The sequence below is a fragment of the Manis pentadactyla genome, chromosome X (assembly GCF_030020395.1).
Source record: "Manis pentadactyla isolate mManPen7 chromosome X, mManPen7.hap1, whole genome shotgun sequence".
NCBI lineage: Eukaryota > Metazoa > Chordata > Mammalia > Pholidota > Manidae > Manis > Manis pentadactyla.
Genome location: NC_080038.1, coordinates 46,619,616 through 46,637,132, shown reverse-complemented (window position 1 = coordinate 46,637,132; position 17,517 = coordinate 46,619,616). Strand labels below are relative to the sequence as shown.

The 17,517-nt window shown below is 43.6% G+C and overlaps 1 protein-coding gene and 1 long non-coding RNA gene across 20 annotated transcripts in view; one reads left to right on the top strand and one right to left on the bottom strand.

The window, feature by feature from the left end:
- FAM156A (family with sequence similarity 156 member A) overlaps window positions 1-17,517 on the bottom strand; it is a 45,619-nt gene that overhangs the window by 17,166 nt on the left and 10,936 nt on the right. For 2 of the 19 annotated variants that reach the window (XM_057496148.1, XM_057496153.1), the window contains exon 1: window positions 9,375-10,016. The exons of 14 other annotated variants lie outside the window; for them this stretch is intronic. The gene's annotated coding sequence lies outside the window, so the exon portion shown is untranslated. Of the gene's footprint in view, window positions 1-8,699; window positions 8,796-9,374; window positions 10,017-10,041; window positions 12,763-17,517 lie in introns of those variants that run through there. 3 more of the 19 variants (XM_057496136.1, XM_057496154.1, XM_057496147.1) reach the window with 3 other exon arrangements.
- Window positions 2,379-9,622, top strand: LOC130682042 (uncharacterized). The gene is made up of 2 exons (XR_008995356.1): window positions 2,379-3,899; window positions 8,718-9,622. It is a non-coding gene; the product is annotated as an uncharacterized LOC130682042 (long non-coding RNA).

Sequence of the window (17,517 nt, the reverse complement as noted above, 5' to 3'; positions counted from 1 at the left end):
CCAGTGTATTCCATGTCCTACCATCAGACACCCAAGCGCGGGATGGTCTCGATCCCTTTTACAAAGAAGAGGCTACGCATTCCTTCAAAAGGTTTTAGAGAAACAGCAAGCAAATGATTTGTAACTTCAGCTTTTGAGACCTCCCTTTCAGCATTCCAAGAAAATGTTAGCAAAGGTTCAACTAGCCCTGACATTTTCCCCTGGGACTGTGACCCCCCCCCCCCATCCCGCTGCTTTGCTCATCACACCAACAGGGACCTGAGCACTGGGTCCTCACCATGGGCAGGGCTGAGGCAGAAAGGCGTTTGGAAAAGTAGACTCGTCAATGACAGAGAAGTTTTCCCTTGTGCTCTCGTCTGACGGCCTTGCTGTGGAGCAATTGGTACTTTACAGCTTTGGGGACATATGAAGATGCAGAGAGGGGTGGCTTTACATCAGACAGAGGTTATATTAGAAAATGGCCCTCAGTAAGGAGGGCAGGGCTCCTGCTCTGTTGAAATGGGCCTGAAACACTTGTCCCAGTAGGTTAAAGAGAAATTCACCTCCACCTTGACAGGTGATCCCTTCTGTGTGTGTGTAATTTGTGGACTATAAAGGAAAGTTACAAACCTGTCTGTCTTCTAACCAGGTCGTACATTTTCAGAAAACGAACAAAGATTTTTCTCCCTCTAGTACAGAACACATTGCGTATTTTCTCATGAAGTAACAGGATTAAACCACGGGTGTTTTAGAAATGGAGATAAAATTCTGGAGTGTCTGGACTCTTTCTTCAACCCAACACACCTTCACATTAGGCGACAGGTGCACCTGACCTCCAGTGTACCAAGTGACATGGTCTCAGGCCCACACTCTCTGCCCGGCCAGAGGTGGCATCTGTCTGGACCCACCCCCTACCCCAGCTCCCCAAGCCCTGAATTCTGCTTTCAGGAGGTGCGTGTGATAGGAGGAAGAGGCTGAGGTACAGTCTGCACAATCTCATCACAGAAAAGTTAAGGTGCGGGAAGATCATCCCCAAAGCTAGCATCTCCTGCCAGCCAACCACAGCACAGGGGACCCAGGCTTTGAAATGTGCAGTCGGCAACAAGGCAAATGGATATGCCCAGGTTTGTTTTTTTTTATGGGTGTCAGGGAGACCTGAGAGGTGACAGATGCCAACATGGGGGCACAAGATGGGCAGGTTCTGCCAAACTCTGAGACGGGGGTCCCTGCTTTGTGTTTTTCTTCAGAGACACATCGTAAACTCCTCCCCACAATGGGGCTGAGGAAGACCCTGTGACCTTCAAAACAGTGGCGAGAATCCGACCCCAGGGGAAGGTCTGAAGGAAGCTGCCTACACAGTGGTCTAGACAAGGAAGCTGGACTGTTGGGAGCAGGAGTGGGGGAGTTCAGAGACAGTCAACTCAGATCAACAGCCTCTCACTGTCTTTCTGCACAGTTATCAGACTGAAACATGGGGAAGAGGTCACAAACACCTCATGTCTGAACTCCGGTATGTAACAAAGTCTGTCCATGGGGTTAGGAATGCCCTAATGGCTCAGAGGACTCAATCCCAGGAACAAAGGACTGAAGACAGAGCAGACCTTGCTCCAGGACCCCGATCTTCCCCCAGCTCTGAAGCATCATACCCTGGACTCCCAAGTTCCTCAGAAACCTCACAGTATGGGCCACAAAACCCAAACACCCCAGTGACACACTAAACCCAAATACAGACCCAGGAAAGAGCAGTGAGGAGACCTCATGCCATTGGAAATAAAACACCAAACAATCCACGGAACTCAGACTCCTACAGATTCAATAAATGAGGCCCGAGATACAAAATCAGCTCAGATATGACAAATTCTGAAATACAGGCCCACATGCATTTTAGCAACTTCATGACCTGCAATATAGAAACCCAACAGCTCATGGACCTGATACTCTGGACACGGAAGCCACATGATCACAGAGCATACGACCTCGGACACAGACACACAAACAGCCCCGAGTACTGGCACCGTGAAGGAGCTCGCTCACAATGTTACATGCAGCCACCATTTAAGTGACCTCGGACAAGGATGTGTGCTTCTGATGCCGGGGTTCTTGTTCATGAAGCCGAAGAATGAGCTTCACAAACACTCAAGGTAGGAGAGCAAGGTACACAGGCTTTTATTTAGAGATAAAGTAAAAGAACAGAGCTCCCGGCTTACGCCAGGAGGGGACAAGAGAGTCCGTGGTGGTGCTTTATCTAGGGGATTTATAGGCAGTTGAGAGAGTAAGTTAGGGAGGTGGATCCACCAGATGGTCTCTAAGTGTTTATTTTTAGAGACACTAAGTTTCTTATCAGTTTTCCAGACTATTTTGTGGAGTTAACATAAGAAATCTACTGTTTTGATCCTTTCTCAGAATAGCAGTTTCTTGGTTTGGGAGCATTATCAGTCAAGGCTGCTTGTTTTGCTTTCAAGGTGAGCTGAGTTACTGACTTGATTAGGGCTGGAGGAGGAAAAGCAGCATCTGGGTAAAGTTAAAGATAAACTGGGCCTCTTGGCAGGCTAAAGTAAATTTTACAATAGCCTCATTTAATTGACACAAACAAGACATGGGCTATGCTGAGGTATTTTCTTATCTGGGGGATGTTCAAACATTCCAGGCTAAGTTACTCCTGGCTTTTTAGTTTTAGCTAACCTTCACTGAAGAATGCTTATATTCCTAGTTTGATATTTTACTTTAGAGAATTAATGTAACTCTGACTTTGCTTAATTGTTTAATATGGAGTTTTGGCAGGGGTCTTTTTCCAGAGGCCCTCACCCTACTCTGACTACACCCACGGTCCCTGTCTCACTTCTGCCACTTCTCTTCAATATTTTACTGGCTGCTCTAGGCAATAAAAAAGGCGAGAAGCAAGAACTAAGTAAGACAGTTATTATTCATAGACAACACCTGAATCTATAAGAGGACCCTATAAAAAGAACCTAGAGAAAAGCTACTTGAATTAAGAAGTGAGTTTAGCGAAGTAACAAGATCAGTATGCTAACGTCTCAGTAATTTCTAAATAGCAGCTACAAACAATTAAAAATGGAAATTTAGAAGTACAGCATCACACAGTACACTACAAAAAACTGGGAAAGAAGTACACCATCACTGTCCCCACTCCACAGCTACAGAACTGTATGGCTCTGACGTTTTGAAGCAGATCGCTGGGGAACTTCCTCTCAGAGGAAACGACTGCATTCGCAATGGAGTGTGGAGAAGGTCATGCCTAGGGGCACTTTCAAGACAGCAGAGGCTGCAGTAAAAGGCAACTGGTGGGAGATTGGTGGAATTATTGGACAAAGTGAGACAGGGACCATGGGTGTAGTCAGAGTAGGGTGAGGGCCTCCAGGGAAAAGCAGAGAGGAATATTTACAGTCAGAGCAAAGTAATGCGCAAAGAAGTCCCCACTGAAACTCTGTTAAGCATTATGCAAAGTCAAAGTCACACTAATTCTCTCGGGAAAGATACCTAAGAATATAGACATCTTCAGTGAGATCAGCTAAAGGTCAAAAGGCCAGAAGCAACTTGGCCTAGAATGTCTGAGTGTTCTGCAAGGGTATCAGCATAACCCGTGACTCCTCTGTCAGCCCTAACAATCAGACTTTGACCCAGCCCACCTTGAGGGCAGGTGATGCAAGTCCACACCCCTAAGTTTTTTTCATGTTCTCGAAAAATCCTCAACTGCCTATAAAACCCCCTAGACAATGCACCACTACGTGCTCTCTTGTCCCCTCCTGGCATGAGCCAGGGGCTCTATTCTCTCACTTTATTTCTAAATAAAAGCCTGCACCTTGCTCTCCTACCTTGAGTGTCTGTGAAGCTCATTCTTCGGCTACATGAACAAGAACCCCGGCATCATCTTTGGGGGCTCATCCGGGATAACTTTGGAGGTATCGGCATCCGAGCCTGCCTTTTCTCTCACTGTCCTTATAGAAGGAAGCTGTCTACGGCACACAACATTGGGCGCTTGTCAGCCACTTAAACGGGACTAGCCCGGCTGCCAATCTCAAAGTCTCAAGCGACAGGTTCCCCTGTGTCTCCCTCAGTGGATCCCCCATCTCCCTTGGGAGCCGGGAAAGTCAACTGAGTGGAGGCCAGGATTCCCTTTCAGAGGCATCTCCTCGGATGCAAGGGATTGAGGAAAGCCGTAGGCAACTGCGAGAGTCTAGGCTGAGGCTACACTTCAGCGGCTTCTCAAAGGTCCGTGTGTCTGGAATCAGACGCCGACAGCCCGACTGGGTATCCAGGAGGAGTGTCTCTCTCTCTGTCTCTGACTCCCAGCCTGCTTCTTCAGGCCGCCCTGGCCTCTCAGTGAGGCAGGGAGCGTTCCTAACTCCCTTCTAACTTCATCAATTTCATGGAACCCAATGTTCACCACCGCAAGGTAGGAGATCCACGCCGCACTCTCATTTCTAACTAAATGCTGTACTTTTTATCTCATTAAAATGTGTCTGGGCACTGGTGTGAGGGGCTGAAGCAGTTTCAGACATAAAATAGGACACAAAGCTCTCTGTAAAGTTAGCCCCAGACCCTAGACACGTACCAACTTCTGAGAAACTAAATGAAAAGATATAAATCCCATGAGAAACAGGATGTTCAACTAACTCCACGCTATTTTTGCTTCTGTACATTGCTTTGTTAGAGACCAACAGTTTCACACATTTCCTGCAGCAGGTGGGCAAAACAGGATGCTTAAGCCCCCCGAGCATTAAACAAAGAATATAGCTTGCTGAATTTAGGTGAAGGTGGAAAAGTTGCAAAAACTAAGCAGGATGCGGTAAAAATGCTTAAAAGGACGTTGTAACAGGGGCTCGGGGCTGCACTTGGAGAGCTTGCTCCTTGGCAGACGCCGGCCGGCTAAAATAAAGGCTCCCTTTTTACAATCTACTTTTCTGTGAGGACCTGTTTCCTTACTCCTGCTCCGGCGTGCCCAATCTGAGACCCATAACACTGGTTAGCCACTTAAAACACGATTAGCGTCGGCTACCAGTCTTAAGTCTCGGGTGAAAGGTTTCCCGGTGTCTGCCACCCCTTGATCCCCGGCCTCTGGATGGATGGGAATGTCAGGGAGTGGCCGAGCTGATTTCCTACTTTCCTCCCCTAATCTCGGGACTCCAAGGGCTGACTGGACTAGTAGACAGTGGTCCTGGATCTCAGCTCCAGCCGACTGATCCCATGGCGCTGCATGAACCTCTGGCTAGGCTGCCGCCTATGCGATAGTCGCAGATAACACCCCGACCTCTTGTTTCACAGATCAGATTTGTTATAGTGGGTGACTGGCTAAATCCCAGGCAGTGGCGGAAACTGGTGTTTGAGTACAGACACCCCCCCTCATAACTGTACATGTAAATGGCCCCGTTTAAATTCTAGCCATGGCTCTATTCTATTGATCTCTCTTCCTTGGAGGCAGTCCTCCTGGGGCTAGGCATTTCCCTATCCGCAGCCCAAGTGTACTGTGCTATAAAGTCTGTGCAGAGAAACTAGGGTCTGGATCAGGACTCCCAAAGGCGTAAAGTAAGAGATACTGGTGAGGTTCCCACTAGATCCGGGACTCTGAAGCAACTCTTGCTTAGTGTGAAGGCAAGAGGGGAATCAAGGCAAGATACAGGCCACGCTGGTAAGGAGTGGTTAAATCCAGTAGGCCTGGCAGAGGAGGTGATTGACCACTGTCACCCAGGCTCCAAGGAGAGGGGATGCCCTCACAGAGAAAGGCCGACCAGGTGTCACACATCTTTCTTTCTCTCTTTCAGGTGGGAGCTTCCTCTTCAAGTTTTAAAGCCAGACTCGCCTCTAGCTTGCATTCTAAAGAACTGGGAGCAAATTTGATCCCCAGACCCTGAAAAAGTGCTTTACATTCTGCACACAAGCCTGGCCTCAATACAAACTCTGTGATGGAGAGGCTTGGTCCCTGAGAGAAGTATACAATATAATAAGGTTATGCAGCTAAATTTATTTTAATGCAAGGAAGGAAAGTAGTCAAAAGTCCCGTGAACTACTACAGTATGGAACTAGTTTTCTAAATTATTTTGGTGGAAATCTATTCTACTTATTGGGTTCATTATCTTCAAAAATTGGGAGGTTTTTAAACTAGACTCCCTGAAACAGAAGAAATTTATCTTCTGCAATACAGCCTGGCTTTAAATGACTGGAGCTAGAATTGTACTTGCATTTCATTTCCAGCCCCCTGGACACACACAGTCCCTATCAGTTCAGAGCCTTCATTGGCCCTGTTAGTCTGGGCCATCTAAACCTTAACCCAGTTATATAAACTGCTTGTCCATAGAGAGTATTTCTGAAAACTGAGATACTCTTAGTCAAATAAGCTAAAAGGAAAGGCAATTGGATATCAGTAACTCAAATCTCTGTATCAGCTTATCTGTCTGTATATATGTTCTTTTATGAAAAGTGTTGCTAACTGTAGTCATTATGTCTCAATCTGTATGTTTGTATGTCTAAGCGTGTAAATGAAAGATTTTTCTACCTCCGGATGGTATTAATAAAACTGATTTAAAGACAAGCGCTTGTGAAAATTGGGCATTCTAAAATTTCCAGAAAATTCTAATGGAAAATATTAAGCATTAATGCTAATTTAAGTTGAACTGAAATGGACATGTCCTTATGGTTATCAGCTGCCTAAGTTTATCTAAAGTCATTTAAGTTGATGTTATCTGCTAAATCTTTCAAGAATAAAATGCTTAGAGGCTTGACTTTGTCTAATATTCAGTAAAGGTTTTGTAAGTAATCTAGCATGTTGTTAGGAATGAGTGAACTAAATAAGTGTGGCAAGTGAACACCTTAATAAATGTGTATTACAGTGTGTATACCTACAAACAGCCTGAGAATCTTTGTGGTAACCTAAAACCTTAAAGTTTTGCTAAGTTAAGAAGATATACTTTGTGCTTAGTGAGAGATTGTGCTGTAAAGCTCATGGTTACACAAATTATAAAATGTTCACAAATTTGTCAATCTAAAGAATGCTAGTGTAACAGTTTACAATAGCCTGCTTCTCTGTTCACTAAAAATTAAGGTACCTAATGGTTTTAAATTCTAATTAAAACTACTTAAAGTAATAAGGAAAACATTTCTGCATGCTAAAGAATGTGTCTTTTGATAAAAGAAAGTAACTTTGTTCTAAAGTACAGCTGTTTATTTAGAGAGAGAAATCTAAATGTAAAAAGGAAGTTGTAGAAAGTTTGTGGAAGAATTGATATGGTCATGCTATATAAAATTAAAGCAAGAGTCTCGATATCAACTACACAGCAAAATTAGAATTTTGTTTTCGGTTAAAAAGACAAAGTTTTCTTCACTGTTAGTCTGCTCTTAATGTTGAAAGATTGCAAAGGGTTCTCTAATTGTTTTATCAAAGGAGGTTCTCATGCTTAAAGTCTCAATGAGTTGTCTGAGTATTTAAGAAAATGAGATCTTAATATTTAAAGGACTAAAAGCTAAACTTTGCTAACAACTGTGTAACCTTCTTTATTTGCCTTTGAGGTACTCTGTTGTCATTCTGGTTAAATGGATAAGTATTGCTTCATGGCAACCTATAATCCTATTTAAGCAGGTGCCAAAAAAAAAAAATGCAAAAAGGTGCTTTTACCTCTAGTCAACTGATATTTTCCAGGGGGCCCCTGGAACATGTCGGAAGAATTTTTTCTCATTGAGGAAAAGTTATTTGGCTAATTTGGCTTATTTATCTGATATATAATTACCTACTTAACTACCTAGAAAGCACTGTCAAAAGGAATGATGCTAAACTTTGTTCCTGAATGTTTTGTGTTACAGAAATATACAAATTTCCTTATGTCAACTGTCTTACAGTAAGCTCTCATCAGATCTTTAACCATTGTCATTTGTAGGTCTTTTGTCATTTATAATCAGTTTTATTACTCCTAAACTAGTAAAGAACTAGATTTTAGCAGAACAAGTATTGGTTACATAAGATTAAGTAAACTAAGGAAGATGATTTTGTGGCTTTTTGTTTCAAATGTTGCTGATAAAGTGTTTTAAGCTTTTTCTTTTAAGCTGACAACAGTTTATTAAATGACTATCTTTATAAGCAGAATTGATACTTTATCTTTCTCTCTACCTGAACCCTCCAGAATTTAAAAACTCTCAGTGACTATTTTTGTATTTCATGGCAGCATGTTTATTTGCATAAGTTCAATAAGAACCTGCTTTCCTTGTAAGAGGACCAATTAAAACCACAGGTTATACCTAAGACAGGCACAGTCACAGGGGGTCCATCAGGTGAGAAATTGGGGATCAACAGAGGTGAAGCTTAGAACCTCACCACCCCTGTTTTGAGAGAAATCTTCTGCATCCGTGGATGTTTTGTTGCCCTTATCTAGCTTGGATGAATACTTAGTCTATAGGCACAGACCTGATCATCTACATTTGCCCTCTTACAGCACTAAATTATGTTTTCTACCTTTATCTTGCATCTACCTACCACCTCAGCATTTTATTAAAATAATAATAATAATAATAATAAGGGAGAAATATGGGATTCACATATAAATCAAGTATAAAAATCAAACAAACAATAAAACAAAAAAAACCACAGGTTATACTACCAAGGCTTTGAAATGTCATACCTGAGAGACATGTGCATGAACTCAGATATAAACAGACAGCTTTAAAGAACTAAGGCTGACTTTATAAAGCCAACAAAGCCAATTGGAAGAACTGACCTGATACCTTGCTTACAGGGTTCCCAGCAGCCTTACCAGGTGAGTAAGGAAGGTCACTTCCTGACAAGTGCAGGAACCTCAGGATGTCTTGAGGACCTCGAGAAGATAGGAATTCACCCAAATCTACAAGTACTGCAGACAAAACCTGAAGGCAAGTCTGGCTTAGCTGTCTGGCCTCAAGAGGCCTTTAAAAGTTCAATCTGAAATTCCTTACAAAAAGTTCCAGCAAAGCACATTGAAAAGAGCCTATGTAATCAATTGCTCTTCTTGCTGCACTTATGCAAATAATAAAGCCAAGTGTTAATTATTTTCTTAACCTGGTTACTACTAATAAAAATGAGGGTGATTTTAGAGAAAAGTATTGTTTCAATAATGCAGCCTTATCCATACTAAATCCTAATACTAGTCATTGGGACATAAACTAGATCCAGAATTCTAGCTTCTTCAAAATATCTGGCTATGATTTTCCAGATGTTTTAGTTTTCTCCTATCATTTCAATTAAAGTTTTACTATTTCTAGTTCTCGTATTCAACCATGTATTCTTAATCTCATCAAGTATGTCCTTCCAGAATGGAAAATCCAACTCCAGATATTGCTACTTAACCTAATAACACAATTTGTTCTATCTTGCCTAGAAGCCATAAAACTGCAAATAAAAGTAACAGAAATGGAACCTGGAATAGAAGCGCCCATCTTCCGAGGCCCTCTCAACTGACCACTGATGGAGACCTAACTGCACCCTTTATGTGCCCCTTCTCAGCATGAAGCAGCCAGAGCGGTCATCGCCCCCTTTCCCTAGCAGCAGCTAGGGTCTCCATCTGTAGAGGGGGGAATGAGACAGGGACCAGGGGTGTAGTCAGAGAAGGGTGAGGGCCTCCGGGAAAAGCAGGGTGGAATATTTACAGTCAGAGCAATATAACAATGGGCAAAGAAGTCCCCATTGAAACTCTGTTAAGCATTATGCAAAGTCAAAGTCACACTAATTCTCTCGGGAAAGATACCTAAGAATATAGACATCTTCAGTGAGATCAGCTAAAGGTCAAAAGGCCAGAAGCAACTTGGCCTGGAATGTTTGAGGGTTCTGCAAGGGTATCAGCATAACCCGTGACTCCTCTGTCAGCCCTAACAATCAGACTTTGACCCAGCCCACCTTGAGGACAGGGCAGGTGCTGCAGGTCCACACCCCTAAGTTTTTTTCATGTTCTCGAAAAATCCTCAACTGCCTATAAAACCCCCTAGACAATGCACCACTACGGGCTCTCTTGTCCCCTCCTGGCATGAGCCAGGGGCTCTATTCTCTCACTTTATTTCTAAATAAAAGCCTGTACCTGGCTCTCCTACCTTGGGTGTTTGTGAAGCTCATTCTTCGGCTTCATGAACAAGAACCCCGGCATCAACAGGAGTTCAACTGTGGGCTGGCTGGATTACCTGGGATGCCAGGGAGGGAGATTACTGGAAGGAGCCCACCAGGGTCAGATCAAATCTCAAACACTGGCCTTAACAGCTATCCCTTCAAAGGAGCACGGATTTCACTGTTTTAAATTATGGAGCAATTTATCCAGGACATTGCTGAAAACTAGGGAGTAATCATCCCACAGTCAGTGCAGCTGAACAGCTGAATGTGGTCAGGGAAGGAGAAAGTCAAAGAGAGCCCTGACCAAACCACAGTCATCCCAGGGTGACCACAGGCATACTCAAGACAGCTCTCCCTGAGGGGGAAAACCCAAAGCTTAACACAGCAGGGGAGGGGGGAGTAGGGAGAGAAGCTACACTCACTAAAATAAACCAGCCAGACACTAAACAAATAAACAGGCAAAAAACAGTAACAAATCAGGAAGGTAGGGGTGGACCAGCATCCAGAATTGCCACATGGTCTATTTTAGATAGTCTAGTTTCCAGCAACAACAAAAATTATGACACATGGAAAGAAACAGGAGCATATGATCTACCTAGAGTACACTGGGGAAAAAGCAGGCAGCAGAACTGCCTGTGATTGCTACCAGATGTCAGATTTGCAAGAAAAAGACCTCAAAACTGCCACACGAAGAACTTTAAAGAACTAAAGGAAACTACCATCAAAGAGGTAAAGGAAGTTACTGAATTGAACATATTACATGAAATAGAGAATGACAATAAAGAGATACAAACTATACAAAATGACAGAACGGAAATTCTAGAGTTGAAAAGTACAATAGTTGAAGTGAAAAATTCACTTAGAGGGGCTCAACGTAGATAAGAACTACCAGAAAAAGACTGAGCAATCTTGAAGACAGACTCATAATGACTGGGCGATCCGAAGTCAGAGAGGAAAATGCTAAGGAAAATAAACAGAGCCTCAGAGAAATACGGGACATGCTTAGGCTACCAACATAGATGGATTGAGAATACCAGAAAGGGAGAAAGGAGCAGAGAAAAATGTGCCAAGAAATATTGCCCGAAGGAAGCTCAACGAAGTACAAGTACGATAAACAAAAAGAGACCGACTGACAGGCACATCAGAGTAAAAATGCTGAAAAGCAAAGGCAAGGAGACAATCTTGAAAGCAACAAGAAAAAAAAACCCTCCTATTTTATGACGGGAAAACCCAGTCAGATCAGCAGCAGACTTCTCAGCAGAAACAGTGGAGGCAGAAGGCATAGGGATAATATATTCAAGGTGCTCAAAGGAAAGCACTGGCAACCAAGAATCCTACATCCAGCAAACTATCTGTAAAAAAATGAAAGCAATGTTACTGAATTTGTTTCTTAGCGCTCTCAGTTTTTTGGTGGAGTCTTTAGGGCCTTCTATGTGTAAGAGCATGCCCTCTGTACCTAGAGAACATTATGTTAAGTGAAAAAAGCCGGACACAGAAAGCCAAATACTGCATGATTTCACTTACAAGCTGACTCAAAACTAGTCAAACTTACAGAAGCAGAGTGTGGGATGTTGGTTGCCGGGACTGGGAAGAGGGGGAATGGGGAGGTAACGGTCAAAGGGCACAGAGTCATAGTTATGCAACAAGTTCTGGAGCTTGCTGTACAGGATACAGTGCCCATAGCTAACAATACTGTGTACTTAAATTTTGCTACAAAGCTAAATCTTATGTCAAGGTTTTTACTGCTAATAATAATAAGAAGAAGAACAACAACAACAACAATAAAAAGGGAGTTGGGGGAAAGTTCGGGAGGTGATGGATAAGCCTGTGTCCTAGATGGTGGTGATGGTTTCAAGGATGGGTGTACTGATTCCCAAATTCGTTGAGTTGTATACATTAACTGTGTACAGCTTTTTACATATCAAGCATATCTCAATAAAGTGATTTAAGAACGTATAAATAAATGAAAGCAAAATAAAGACATTCCCAGACAAACACAAACTAAGATAATTTGTTTCTAGCAGAACTGGCTTACAAGAAAACTAAAGCAAGTTCTTCTGGCTGCAAGTTACCCCAGATGGTTAATTCAAATCCACGTGAAACAACAAAGAGCACAGGTAAAGGTAATTATGTGAGTATAAAAGACTTTATAAATACACATTCTTTACTCCTTTCTTCTCATAACTGACTTAAAAAGCAATTGTGTAAAACAATATTGTGTAAATTTTTATTTGACCAATAACATATTGTGGATAAAATTTAAGTTCCTGTGGCCAGGATTTTCACCTGGCCCTGGTTGGCTAGCTCACTACACACCGTGTGGGCAGTACACTGCTATTAACTCTATATAAAGAGCTCCACCCATTGCTCTGCGCAACACGGTAGCACGGCTGCAAGGCTGCAGGAGAGCAGAACAGAGGCTGCAGTGGTGGCAGCGCCGAGGACAGAGGCCCAGAGGTGCAGACAGAGAGGCCCAGAGGCAGAGACCAGCTTGCTGCATGCAGACTCGCTCTGAGTGAACGAGATTTTAGTGACTGACCTGCCACTGTGGAAATAAAGTTGGGTATAACCCTTTCACCCCAAGAACGTTCTACTGTCATTTCTTTGGTCACACTGAATCCATAGTGAACTTGCCAGGGGCTGAAACCCACTGGCAAGACACACATACAATGTAATATATTTGCCCATCACAATACAGAGGTGGTGGTTGGGCACAAAGCTATATATAATAGGTAAGGAGATGAGTCTGGATGGTAAAGCATTTCCACCAGAACAAATGAAAGGAATCAGAAATTGTGACACAGAAGGTTAATATAACAGAAGCTGTAAGTATATACTTGAGATCCTCCTGTCTAATGTTAGCTTTTCTTAAAAGTCACAGAATTACATATACTATTTGATGATGATAAGACTGTATGAATGGGATGTACCCTTTATAGATGTAATATAACAATACCGCACAAGGAGAGAAGTGTGAATAGAGCTACATAGGAGCAATGTTTCTATATCTCACTGGACTGAAGCTGACTGTGATAAATTAAGATGTGTATGGTAAACCCCAGAGCAGCTACTGATGAAATAACTCAAAAAATATATTGAGAAAAATAACCAAAGAAATTAAAATGCCACTTCAGGAAATACCCACTTACTGTAAAAGAAAGCAGTAAAGGAGGTACCAAAGAACAAGAAATAAGACACATAGGGAAAAAAATGTATAATTGCACATGTAAGTCCAACTACATCAATAACAATGTTAAATGTGAATAAACAGTCCAATCAAAGGGCAGACACTAACTGGATGAAAAACAAAACAAAACCAGGATCCAACTATATGTTGTTTACACGAGACACAGTTAAACTGAGAGTAAAAGTAGGGGAGAAGATATAAGACCAGAAACCACAAGAAAGCTGGAGTGGGTATCCTAATCTCAGGCACTTACTTTTGATGTTAAACATACGTTTACCATATAACCCACCAATTCTACTCCTAGGAAATTCTAACCAAGAGAAATGAAAACGTGTCCACACAAAGACCTGTCTGTACTCAAACATTCATAGCACTTTTATTCATAGTAGCCAAATCTAGAGACCACCCAAATACTCAACAACTGGTGTATGGATGAAAGAAAAACAAACAGGTACACCCATACAAAGGAACACTGCACAGTAATAAAAACAAACTGTTGATTCATGAAACAGCATGTGTGCATCTCAGTATGCCAAAGTAAAGAAGCCAGCCACAAAAGGCTAAATGTTTTGGGTTTCATGTACAAGGCATTCTGGAAAAGGCACAGAAATTTTCTGTATCTGTATTGTGATGGTGGTTACACAACTGCATACATCTGTCAAGAGCCTACAAACTGCATACTTTCAAAGGTTGACTTTTGTTGTATGTAAATTACATCTCAGTATCTCTGACTTTTTTTAAAAGGAAAAGGAATTTTTAAGGAAAATTTATATCCGTTTATGCTTCCATATCTTTCTGTGTCCACTACATCTGCTCTAGGCCAATGCCTCTCTCCTTTTGATTGTGAAGGCTGCCTTGTAACTGGTCCATCACATCCACTCAGGGTGTCTGTCTCCGTCTCTCTTACAGTTGCAAGGCCATCTGGTACTTTCTAGATAAGGACCACATTTCCCCACAAGGACTTCAGAGCCTGCTCGAGCCCCTGTCTACCTCTAGCAATATGAAAAGCAGAGCTTCCTCTTCCAGTGTCTCTTATTGGCTTCCTTTGGCTCCAACTGCCTGCGCTTCTTGCTTATATTGTCCCCCTTTCCTGAAGGCTCCTGATTAGTTAACTTCTGTTCATAGACTTCCCTGAAGAGCCAGCTAAGGTCATTTCCTCTGAAGCACTGGAGTGTGCCTCTTTGGTACCACCAATCACAGCAGGAATTTTTACGTTTTTTTTGTATGGACGTTAGATTCACTACTGTGGCATAACTTCACAGAAGCTCCATGAGGGCAGTGAGGGGTGTGTCTTTCTTACTGTACCCCCGGCACCCAGCACAGAGCCTAGACCACAGCTGGACTTTGGTGAGTCGCTGTTAATACTGTTTCTCTCTCTCCCTGCATTGGTTACACACACACACACACACACACACACACACACACACACACACACACACACACACACACACACAGAGTTCCCACCACACATACCCAGATCTAAGGTGCCACAGCGCTACTCTGAGCAGGGCTCAGAACTTGGTGCACCTTGGTGCACGGCGCACCCTGGTTACTACTGATGTCAGGTCCTCAGAAGGCTCATAACCAAGTGCAGTGATTCCCTCCCAGATCTCAGGCCCTCCCCCCACAATAATGGAGTGGGTACAACCCTTACAAGCCGACTCAAAACTAGTCAAACTTACAGAAGCAGAGTGTGGGGTGTTGGTTGCCAGGGACTGGGAAGAGGGGGAATGGGGAGGTAACGGTCAAAGGGCCCTCCCCCACTGTATTCTCTTACAAAAGCAAGGCCAGGAAACAGACTTGCAGCTGATAATGTTTTCTCGCCGTTGCATTCTGCGTTTCTTCTGAGCCACCCAATCCTACCCTGCTAATTCCCGATGAGCCCCGTGCTTGCCCCTACGACTCCTGAACATGCATCTCACTTTCCACGTGTGCATTTACTGGGGGAGGATTGAATCTAACAACTGTACCATGTCTTTTCTTTCTCTTTTCCCTTCCGGATCTGTAGGCTTTCAGTCTTCAAGAAAAGTGCTCTAGGTGGCCAGCAAAAGGAGTGGTGCCGCAGGGGAGGCCGCGACTCTCACAGGCGGCGCAGCACGGTGCAGAGCAGAGCAGTGCTGTGCTCTCTGAACCACACATTGCCCCGCTGTGTGAGGGGACCAAAGGTCTAAGGGTCTTCACGCAGCTGCACACCTCAATAGCATGAGTCACTCCTTAGGGACATGCGAGTGTTACTGGCTTTTGCTTTGGCTGCATCGCCTGTGGCATTTTTCACAGTGCTTGTGGACACCGCCAACCCTCCCCATCTGGACCTCTCTGCTCTCCCACTGCTCCTGTCTACTGCGCCGCACATCTTCCTTCTGCTTCAAATGCACTGCTTGGTTTTGCACCTGGCACAAATGTCAAAATTTTCTATCCTGAATCGTCAAGACACCTCAGAGACTGAGTCTTCAGCAAAACTATTAAAAAAATTATAATGGATATCTGGTGGTCTAATAAGAGACAGCAAATAAAGCTGTAAATAAAATATCATTTGAAAATTATCTAGACCTTCACACTTAGGAAAAGCGACTCAATACGCGATATATTCCCTTCCAGGCTTTTTTCCTATGTGTTGTTTTAGGTTACGAGATTGGAGGGGGAGGTAATGTCTTTATAATATTGTATCTGTTCTTTTGTTTCTTTAACATTATACCATAAGCTACTCATTAACCATGCAGGTCTACCTTAGAAAGCCAGGTACCTTACTGCTTAATTTTTTGTATGAGCCCTTTTTGGTTGCCCTGAGGTACAGATTCAGGCACGGCATACTCCGGTTGGGAAGTAGAAGCTGACCCGAAAGCCTTTCTGGTGAGGTGGTGTCTGCATAGTCTGAGCACAAACCCAGGAAGTGCACTCCCAGGGGGCACATGTGGTACTGCTGAAACAGAGTTTATACACGTTAGGGTGCCTGGAGCAGGACATGCACCAGGCAGGCAGTATAGCTTACCAGGGCCCCAGGGTGGCCTCCCACCGTGGAACCTTCCCGTCCAGGTCCAGCACTCCCTGTCCAGTTCCAATACCCATATGAGCCCATGGTTTCGGAGGGACTGCCTGGAGGCAGTCAGTTCCAAACAGTTTTATCTGTCCACGACACCAGCTCACCCTCTTTCCGAGGGTGGGAGACATGTGGAGGTGCTCTGCCTGTCAAGTCTAGGAGCTGTGGCCCCACCTGCCATTCCACAGCCAGAGCTCTGGCAGGTGTGACTGTAGGCTCAGCTGTCAGTTGAATTCAAAGTGCTCACAGCAGCTTGGAAAGGCTGCGTGGGAGTATTTCTTTAGGAAAAATACAAAGTTTTCCAGAACAATCTGGACACACAGAGGTCATTAACGTCCTTACTCTTGCCCTCCGACTCTCCCCAAGGCCAGGTTTGTGTTTTCTCCACTGTTACAAAATCAGCGTATTCAATTCTGAAATCAAAACTTCACATTTCATTAATTCCTCCCTACTTTCTTCCAAACCTTTTGTGTGGAAGGCTTGTATGCAAGAGGGATGAAATTATTTTTATAGAACACATGTTCTGTAACTTCACTACAAAACATTCATCATGTTTAGGAACTGGTCAGGACAAAATCCTGAATTTTAAGAAATTTTTTTAAATGGGTTTACATTACATCCTGCCCCTTCAGTCTCTCTTGCTTACCACTAGGTAGGCTGGAAAAGACTGATTCGTGGCTGGGGGCACCTGCACTGAAGGGTCACACTGCCTAATAACACCTCACATCAATTTTCTCATGCATTCGGATGCCACGTACGAAGCCATTTAAAAAATTCCCACCCCTCACTGAAGTTGACCCACACCCCCAGCAGTAAACTGACACTTACCAGGTTACCACACAGAGGCCAGGGGAGATGCTGGCTGCAATGTCAGGAGGTGCTGTAGTAACAGCAGCCAAGCTGCAGAAAAGGCTGGAGCGCTTTCCCCTCTCCTCCGCCTGTAGTTCGGCTAAACTTTCTCCAGCCCAGTTTTTTCCTCCCACTTGGAGGAGAGAGCAAGTCAAACTTTTAACATTTTTGGCCGACTCAAGGGTCGCCTTGGGGAACATTTGGATCCTTTTCCCCCACAGCCAAGCCGTTCATGATAAGAACCTTGAGCAAACCAGAAGCAGGCGAATGGTTTCTCAAGCCTGATGAAGGCCATCTGCAAAAATACCTAAACCGTCCATCCTCACTTAAAGGAGAAAGACTAAATGCTTTCTCCTTAAGACCAGCGACGAGGCCAGGAGGATATGTCCT